Below are 10,999 nucleotides of genomic sequence, written 5' to 3' on the forward strand. Positions count from 1 at the left end.
CAATAAGAGGAGCTGATACCGAAATGCAGCATCTGATGAAGCTTCTCGAACGTGATCAATACATTCATTGACATAGATTGAAGGATGAAGTTGTGGTGCGTGATTTGTTTTGGTGTCACCCAGATGCAGTAAAGTTATGCAATGCATGTCATCTGGTGTTTTCTATAGACAGTACCTATAAAACAAACAGGTACAGACTCCCACTACTTGACTTTGTTGGAGTGACACCAACGACGATGACATTCTCTGCTGGGTTTGCATATCTGGAGGCTGAGCGTGTTAATAATATTGTATGGGCTTTGGAACGATTTCGAGGCCTATTTTTAAGAAACGATCGCCTCCCTGTTGTTATTGTCACTGACAGAGACCTAGCACTGATGAATGCAGTGAAAACTATGTTTCCCGAGTGTACAAATTTGTTGTGCAAGTTTCATATCGATAAGAATGTGAAGGCGAAATGCAAATCTTTAATCGGTGAAAAAAATGTGTGGGACTATGTAATGGATAACTGGGGTACTTTGGTTGATTGTCTGTCCAAACACCAGTTCCATGAGTCACTTTAGAAGTTTAAAGTTGTTTGTTTGCCTTGGCCGATGTTCATTGACTATGTTAACGACACATGGATTATCCCCCACAAGGAAAAATTTATTACAGCATGGACGAATAAGGTCATACACCTAGGCAAGACAACAACAAACAGGTATTAAAAATTGATTTTATTTGTTAGTAAGGATTAGTAATAAATGGTATTTAATTGTTGTATATTTTCATGTTTGTTGTGTATTTTAAATGTAGGGTTGAATCAGCTTATTGGGCTCTCAAAAGAGTACTACAAAATAGCGTTGGAGACCTATGTAGTGTTTGGGATGCCATGAACAACATGATCACGCTGCAACACATCGAAATTAATGAATCCTTTGAAACCAGTACGCATGTGGTTGGGCATGTATATAAAAAAAACCTTATACAAGAGGCTTCTTGGGATGGTTTCAAGGGACGCTTTAAATCAGATTGCTTCTGAGGTTGACTGTCTACGTTATCTCGGCAACAATCCTTCTTCTTGTGGTTGTGTGATGAGAAGCACGCACGGTCTTCCTTGTGCATGTGAGCTTTCTAGGTATACTGCTGGCAGCATCCCATTGGAGTCAGTCCATATTTTCTGGAGGAGACTTTGCTTTTCAGACCAAGGGTTATGTGAGACGGAAGTCAGCATCAAGGAAGAAATAGAGACCATATCTAAAAGGTTTGATGAACTTGATGTGTCTGGCAAAGTAACTCTGAAGAGTAAACTTCGAGAAATTGCATACCCTGATCATAACTCTATGTGCCCTCCTCCATCAAAGGTCAACACTAAAGGTGCACCGAAGAAACCGATGAAAAGAAGTCAAAGATCCACAAAGCGTGATCCGTCTTACTGGGAGTATGTTGATGCTTTTCATTCTGTTCAAAGCAGCAACTCTCCAGTCAAACATAGTGCATCATGTTCTGAACCGCCTCAGCCAACAAGGATCATCCCGATGTTGGATCAATTTGCGCCATTCATTCAAGGTTTCATTCGTGACGTTGTGGATGTGAAAGTAGACGGGAACTGTGGATATCGGTCCATTGCCGCTTTATTAGGTATCGGGGAAGATTCGTGGCCGTTAGTGCGTAATGAATTGATTAAAGAACTTGGCAGGTGGTCGCATGAGTACATGAACCTCTTCGGTGGCACAGAGAGATTTGAACAATTAAAGTTGTCCCTACTTGTTGATGGGTTTTCGAAGGTATGTTTTTGGGTTAATTTTTTTAATAACAAACTTTAAATTACTTACATGTGTATGTTTGGTTGATTCAGGTTAGTGTGGACAAGTGAATGGATATAACGGAGATGGGATATGTGATTGCATCACGGTATAACGTAATCCATGTATCGTTGTCCCGACAACAAAGCATGACATTTTTTCCTCTTAGAAGTCAGCCACCACCTGATTCTTCTGGGCACCGCATGATATGTGTCGGTCACGTGTTTGGAAATCATTTTGTTCGGGTACATTGAATATAGTTAGTATAACAATTATGCAATGACTTTGCTGGTTCATTTGACACGGTCACCGCATGATATAATCTTTGTTCATGTACAACAGGTTTATTTGAAAGACCATTGTCCCTTATCGCCTCCAGCGTTGTTGTGGTCAAGCAATTGTTATTCTCAGGCAAAGCAGTGGACAACTCCATATATTAGTAGAATGCAGCAATACACAAGCTTGATGTCATTCAAAAGACACTATGTCGACCTAAATGAAGACTAAACATGCATTGTTTATGTAATTGTATTCATTATGCGATATAATTTGTTGTAACCCATTACTAACCAATTAATATTATTAAGTACTTGTTTGGTTAAGCAAAGAAATTGTTGGTCCAACAAAAATCATTTACGCGTGTAGCATACATCATTGTCATAATTGACAACACATAATGACATGCATGCTATTAAAGTTTGAGCGCGACAACACATTGACTGACTTGACTACACATTCTGAAGGAAACATAACAAGAAACATGTTCACGCGTGTCTATTTTTTTGTAAACAAAGTGAAGCAATCACTCGGTCACAACCATCTATATATATAGCAGACACGGCTAATAAATCACGCATTATCATGCTTTCACATAGTCTCCCAATTGATACACAAAGTATCGCATTTTTAGGAGAAACTAGCAGTCAGACGATTGTCAACTCAAGGTTGGCTTTCATTTTTCCAAATGGATCAATTATTCACAATGATGCTGGCGTTTACTTCCAAACTTCAACTCCGGTGCCCATTCGAGTACCAAACAACTGTGATTTTGCAAGCCTAAAAACCAGAATACACAATACCCTTCAGCTATCCGACAAACAATTTTTGGATGAAATTCACTACCGGAAGCTATTCACCGATACAGGTAACCAAATTCGTTTTCAGTGTATGAAATTGATAAATGATGACGATGTCAACACAATGTTAATGAGTAATGATCAATTTTCTTGTGTTGGTCCGATTGAGTTATTATGCACTGTTGGAAGAACACCAGATGGAATAATAAACTTACTTCAACGCACTAGGCCCCGTACTCATGACGCGATCCTGTATTACAACGAGAAATGGAACATGCCACCGTAGAACAAATTTGTTGGATGCGCGTTCACAAGAAAAAATCCTAAGAAATTTCAAATTCCTTCAACATGTACCATCGATGAACTGAAGAATTTAATAAAACAAGTTGCACCTAAAGGGATTCCCCCTCTTGGAATTCACGAATCACAAACGGTAAGACGATTGTTTTTCTGCCAACCAGCTCGCTTTGAGTATTCAGATACGCTTATAAAATATGAAATAAATGAGCTGAGGACCAACGAAGAACTGCTGAAGGTGTCAGTACAATCTAACTATTGGAAAAAATATGGACCAATAGAAATTTTAGTTGTCTTTACTAAATATGTTGTGAAAATCGAAGACGAGGTGACTCGCTAAACAACTGAATGCAATGTTTATTTTTTGCTTTTTCGTTGATGTAACCTTTATTTATTATGGCGTGTTTAAATCACATAATAAAGTTGAATGTGTTGTTTCAATGGTTCAAAGATAATTTATTTTAATTGTTAGAAGGGTCGGATTCCTATTTTTTTGGATTTTCTGGCTTTGTTTTTAGGTGTTATTTGACGAAACTGGGGAACGGGAATAATTTTTTTTGGGTTCTTTGACGTCCAAACATGAGAAATAGCGGCCCTCCATTGTCTTACGGCACTCGCACACCCACGGAAAAAAAAACCCCAAACATGGGTACTTGAACATGAAAAAGGGTCCCTTTCCTATTTTTTTGGATTTTCTAGCTTTGTCTTTTAGGTGTTATTTGACGGAACCGGGGAACGGGAATAATTTTTTTGGGTTCTTTGACATCCAAACATGAAAAATAGCGGCCCTCCATTGTCTTACGACACTCGCACACCCACGGAAAAAACCCCCAAACATGGGTACTTGAACATGAAAAAGGGTCCCTTTCCTATTTTTTTGGATTTTCTGGCTTTGCTTTTAGGTGTTATTTGACGGAACCGGGGAATGGGAATAATTTTTTTGGATTCTTTGAAGTCCAAACATGAGAAATAGCGGCCCTCCATTGTCTTACGGCACTCACACACCCACGGAAAAAAACCCCAAACATGGGTACTTGAACATGAAAAAGGGTCCCATTCCTATTTTTTTGGATTTTCTGGCTTTGATTTTAGGTGTTATTTGACGGAACTGGGGAACGGGAATAATTTTTTTGGGTTCTTTGACGTCCAAAAATGAGAAATAGCGGCCCTCCATTGTCTTACGACACTCGCACACCCAGGGAAAAAAACCCCAAACATGGGTACTTGAACATGAAAAAGGGTCTCTTTCCTATTTTTTTGGATTTTCTGGCTTTGCTTTTAGGTGTTATTTGACGGAACCGGGGAACGGGAATAATTTTTTTGGATTCTTTGACGTCCAAACATGAGAAATAGCGGCCCTCCATTGTCTTACGGCACTCGCACACCCACAGAAAAAAACCCCAAACATGGGTACTTGAACATGAAAAAGGGTCTCATTCCTATTTTTTTGGATTTTCTGGCTTTGATTTTAGGTGTTATTTGACGGAACTGGGGAACGGGAATAATTTTTTTGGGTTCTTTGACGTCCAAAAATGAGAAATAGCGGCCCTCCATTGTCTTACGACACTCGCACACCCAGGGAAAAAACCCCCAAACATGGGTACTTGAACATGAAAAAGGGTCTCTTTCCTATTTTTTTGGATTTTCTGGCTTTGCTTTTAGGTGTTATTTGACGGAACCGGGGAACGGGAATAATTTTTTTGGATTCTTTGACGTCCAAACATGAGAAATAACGGCCCTCCATTGTCTTACGGCACTGTCACACCCACAGAAAAAAACCCCAAACATGGGTACTTGAACATGAAAAAGGGTCTCATTCCTATTTTTTTGGATTTTCTGGCTTTGATTTTAGGTGTTATTTGACGGAACTGGGGAACGGGAATAATTTTTTTGGGTTCTTTGACGTCCAAACATGAGAAATAGCGGCCCTCCATTGTCTTACGGCACTCGCACTCCCACGGAAAAAATCCCCAAACATGGGTACTTGAACATGAAAAAAGGTCTCTTTCCTATTTTTTTGGATTTTCTGGCTTTGTTTTTAGGTGTTATTTGACGGAACCGGGGAACAGGAATAATTTTTTTGGGTTCTTTGACGTCCAAACATGAGAAATAGCGGCCCTCCATTGTCTTACGGCACTCGCGCTCCCACGGAAAAAAACCCCAAAAATGGGTACTTAAACATGAATTTTTTTTTTTAAAGTGATCTTTGTAGTATCTTATATGGCGATTTCATTGTCATGTATTTTTTTTCTGATTATTTTGTTTTTGATACGAGCTTATTATTTTTTATATAAGAAAAATTTATATATTAATAGTGTAAATTATGATCGAATCATAATTTATTATATATGATAATTACTTTAAAAATCTTACTAACACATAATTATGAATTATGAATGAATTGACCATTGAATTTTTTTTATTATCAAAACTTATAGCTTTTTTTTATAAAAAAAAAATAGACTGCATCTATGTATGGTGGTGGCATGTAAAAAAAAATAATATTAGTAATTACATTTGGATTTCCTGCCTCTTTTATAAAAACATTTATTTTTAATGTAATTCTTACGAACAAAACTCATGATTTTAGGTTCACTTTTTTTAAAAATAAATTTAAAATACTCCAAAACTTCGCTTAAGGACCACGATCACAATCAGAATCGATACGTCAGTTAATATCATAAAATAATAAACTGTGCAAAACAAGTCAACTATATTAAACAAAAAACTGTAATAATTACAAAAATTCATGTCAACTACAAGACAAAAAATAAATACAATAATCAATGCTCCGTGCGGCGTCTCTGACGAGCCCTGACACTTCCATCAGCATTGGCTCCCCCTCTGGCGATCGTCAGGTAGTCCTGCATAATCTTATATAACTCTGTGCCTGCAGTGACCATCCTAAGGTTGAGCATACGCTCCAACCTCTGTGCAATCGCCTCACATCCGTCGTAATCATCATGTGACAATCATTAAAAACATTTATTATAAAATTTAAAATAAATAACAACTCATCAAACATTAAACGCGCAGAAAATCTTACCACATGTGGAGGGGGGTCAAATGCCACTGGAACCTATGGGCTGGGCGGCTGTATGTACTCCTCAGGGTCTGCAGCTGGTGCATCTCTCGGCTGGTCACCTGCCTGGGTCGGTATCATGAATGGGTGAGATATGCGGAAAAAGCACTCCATGTAATCCGCAGATACCTGCCCAGGCACTAGACAAAGCTCACCCGCAGGTAGTACGTGCTCCGCAAAATGCATCCGTCTGTCATCTATATCATCGTGTGACAATCAAGCACTAACATGCGGCGGAGGGATGCTCTGGATGTAACCAAACTGCCGTACCACCCTCTCCGGTCGAGTTGTGACCATCATAGGACCCCATCTCAGCTGACCCTGGAATGATGAAATCAGCTCAAAAGCCCTAACCCCCCGATGCTCAGTGTACGGCAACCAGGACACATTTGTGACGGTCAAAGCATCACAACGTGCCCTGTAAGGTGCTCTTGTGATTCCCTTCATGTGCGCCTTCGACATCAACCACCGGGAAGCACGTGGGGACGTCTCCTGGTATGTATCATCTGTCACGCACTGGTGCACACTAGGGAAGTTCTCATAGATCCAACACTACATAAAAAATGAGGTTAACATAACATAAAAACATGTTTAAATCATAATCGAACGTAACATATTAAAAAACACAAAATTTACCTGTAATAGAGTCAGGTACCCCGCAAGCTGTCGTGTGGTGGTCCTCGAAACCTCATCTAACTGGTCATACATATGAACCAGCGCGGCAACTCCCCAAGCATAACCACCACTCTAACCGATGTCACGAAAGCGTCTAGGTGAACCACATGCACGTATGTTGCACTCTTATTAGCAAAAAGAGTGCAACCGACCAGGTGCAGCAGATAAGCACGAGCTACTACAATCCACCGCCGGGCCTGACATCTCATCTCATAAATGTCTCGAACCCATCCTAGTCGTACATATGCCCCACGTGTCAGTGTTGTCTCGGCTCTAGCCTCCTCGGCAGACACCTCAAGCTACTCTGTCAGCAAAAATCTCGCCTCCTCCGTAGAAAGAGCATGAAAACTGTGCAACGCGCCAGTGATAGGCAAATGAAGGAGTGACGACACATCATCCAATGTGATCGTCAACTCTCCTACCGGAAGGTGGAAGGTGCTGGTCTCGTTGTGCCACCTCTCCACAAATGCGGATATTAGTCCAGGATCGCCAGTAAGAACTGAACAATCAATCAGTGGACTTAATCCTGTGGCACTAACCAGTCCTTCAATCTCAAGCACTGGCCTCCCAATCAATGTCACCTTCCTCCCATGTGACACCAACTTCAAATCAGGACGTTCCTGATTTGAAGTACAAATTATACAATTATTGAAAAAAATTAATGACAAACAAATCAACAATGATAAATAATTAACAAATTAAAATACCTGTCCACTCCAAACAGCGTGTGCAACATGGTCCGCAAATGATGTCAGCACTGACGGGTCATGTGGCCCACCAGGGAATCCTTCAGCATCATCAGCATCTGACCCCTCAGCACCATCAGCACCTTGTATGTCCGCACGCATCTCAGGTGTCTCCTCAGCCAGATCAGGGACATCCTTAGTCATGTCAGCAACGTCCTCAGCCAAATCACGTGCATCCGCAGTCATCTGATGAACCCGTTGCCTACAGGCTGAGGCAGTAGGCCTACGCCTCTCGGGAACATCAGTTGCATCATGGTCATCATGTCTATCTTTGCCTACAAGTCTACCTATGGCACGACCTAAACCTCGTGTTCTAGCCATGATCTGCAAATCATGTCGAACACGTATTTTTTTCGGTCAAAATATACACAACTTTCTTTATAAAAATAAAACAAGTTTATTTATAAACAAACAAGACTAATTTAAATCAAATTATTTGAAAACATACACAACATGATTTAAAAAAAAATAAACAACTTCATTTATATAAAAAAAAAAACACAACTAATGTAAAAAAAATTAATTAGTAAACATCCACAACTTAATTTAAAAAAAATAAAAAACTTCATTTATAAAAAAAAACACAACTAAATTATTTAGTAAACATCCACAACTTAATTTAAAAAAAAATAAACAACTTCATTTATAAAAAAAAACTAATATAAAAAAAATTAATTACTAAACATCCACAACTTAATTTAAAAAAAAAAACTTCATTTATAAAAAACCACAACTAATGTAAAAATAATTAATTATTAAACATCCACAACTTAATTTAAAAAAATAAACAACTTCATTTATAAAAAAAAAACACTTCATTTATAATAAAATAAAAAACTTTATTTATAATAAAATAAAAAACTTTATTTATAGACAAAAAAAAACACAACTAATTTCAAAATATATAATTAGTAAACATACACAACTAAAATTATATATAAAAATAAAACAAAAATGGGAAAAAAAATTTCAAAACATACACAACTTAATTTATATCATATATAAAAAATAATTAGTATTTAAAAAAATTCCAAATCACACACAACTTTATTTATAAAAACAAACTACTTTATTCGTGTAAAAAAATACATAACTAATTTAAAATTAAATAATTAGTAAAATACTCAACTAAAATGATATAAAAAATAAACAAAAACAATTAGCAAAAATAACCAACTTAATTTATACAAATAACCAACTTTATTTATAAATAAAATACACTATTTTTTAAAGAAAAACAATATTTTAAAAAAAAACTAACTACCGGAAGAAGTAGTTCTTCCGGAAACTTTCCGGAAGAAGGGGTTCTTCCGTAAAGTGCTTCCGGAAGAACCCTTCTTCCGAAAATCTTCCAGAACACGTTCTTCCGGAAGTTCCGGAAGAACCCGAAACAGATCTTCCAGAAGGCGCCACCGTAACCACCCTTTCCCCATTTTTTCCAGCGTCTTCTACCCTAAGGTTCCACTAACCTACCCTAAATGCTACAACTATAGTGCATAACAAAACCAAAGGAAGGTTACGGGCACCTACCTCGAAGGCAAATGGGTCCAAGGGAAAAACAAGCAGCGAGCTCGCAGAGAAGAAGACACGGGACAGGAGGCTCGTCGCGGAAGAGAGAAGAGAAGAAGTTAGAATGCTTTCGCGGAAGAGAGAAGAGAAGAAGTTAGAATGCTTCCGAAAGAGTGAAAAAAAAAGCTTTTTAAGTTTTTAAATGAAGGGCAAAATGGCCCATTCAATAAATTGTTGGGTGCACCAGCAATATTGTTGGGTGCACTTAACATATCCCAACTTTCTTCTGTTAACTTCCGTTAGTCTCCTTTTCCAAGCATTTGTTATCTCTGGTGGTGTAGTGTGTTGTTTATGAATATACGGTGAAGTTCGGTGGTTTTTCGTCACCGAAAAAGAAGAGGTGCGTAATTTTTTTTCAAAACATACGGATTGGCAATTCGTGTGATTATATATATCCGTATGACACATACAGATTGTTGATCCATATGAATTTTTTTTAATTCGAAATATATTTTTCTAATTTATTTTTTTAATTTGTTTTGTAGTGTAATTTTTGTTATAATATTGATTTGGTGATATTATTTTATAGTGGTATAAAAAAAATAAAAAATTTAATTTAGTAATTAGGTCGGTAAAAAAAATTATTAGATGTATAAACTTTTAAAAATTACTAAAACTAACATTAGATTGCTAAAAAATTAATTTATTAATTAGATTGCGGATTGCCAAGTTTTCAAATTTTTTAAAAATTATAATTTATTTAGAATTTTTCTAAAAATTGTAATTTATTTAGAAATTTTTTTATACATTTAAATATTTACAAATTTTGATAATTAAACAAATTTGATATTTAACTGAATGTTGTGTTTAGATGTTTATTACAATAATTAATAGTTAAACAAATTTGGTATTTAATTGAATGATGTATTTGGATGTTTACTGCAACAATTCATATGATATTTATTAGTTATTTGTTTAATTATAATATTATTTTTTTATTTGTTATAGTTGAATATATTAATGAAGATATGTAATGAAAATATATTTTGTGGCTATATGATGTACAACACATTTTTTTTAAAAATTTTATATAGAGTTATATTTGTGACTTTAACAAATGAGGTGATTATATCATTTTTTTAAGTCATTTTTTGTTTATCATTGAATTTGTTATCTGTTTAATTAAGATGGACGAAGAACAGTGGAGGTATGATACTATCATGTCTGAAAAAGTTGATATAAATGTTGAAAATGAGGAAGATGTTGGCGTGAAAGTAGAACACGTTGATTGCTCTGATGCCTTTAATACTTCTCAAGTATTTGTCTAATTTGTTGTTAGTACAATAATTATATTACATAAATGTTCATTGATATCGGACCTTATTTGAATTGTGTTATAGTTGTTTGCTACCGTGATGAAGTTTTACATTGGACTCGATCAGTGGCTTATGAAATTGGATTTGTTATCTTGATAATGAGGTCAGACACAAATACTGGTGTGTTAAAGGAAGAGCCTCATTTTTGTTAATAGCTTGTGAAAGGAGTGGTGAGTATAGGCCTAAGAAGAAGGATTTGGTTCGAATATGTACTAGCAGTAGAAAATGTGAATGTCCGTTTAAGTTGCATGCGAAACCAGTTTTGGGAGGAGAAAGAAGGATGGTGCAATTAATTGTGGGACTCACAATCATGGAATGGCAAAGTCATTTGTTGGGCATCCATATGTGGGTCAACTAACTAAAGATGAGAAGATTGTTGTTGCTAATATGCTGAAGTCCATGGTGAAACCAAGAAATATTCTTTTGATGTTGAAGGAGTACAATGCCAACAGTT

The sequence above is a fragment of the Glycine max genome, chromosome 1 (assembly GCF_000004515.6).
Source record: "Glycine max cultivar Williams 82 chromosome 1, Glycine_max_v4.0, whole genome shotgun sequence".
NCBI lineage: Eukaryota > Viridiplantae > Streptophyta > Magnoliopsida > Fabales > Fabaceae > Glycine > Glycine max.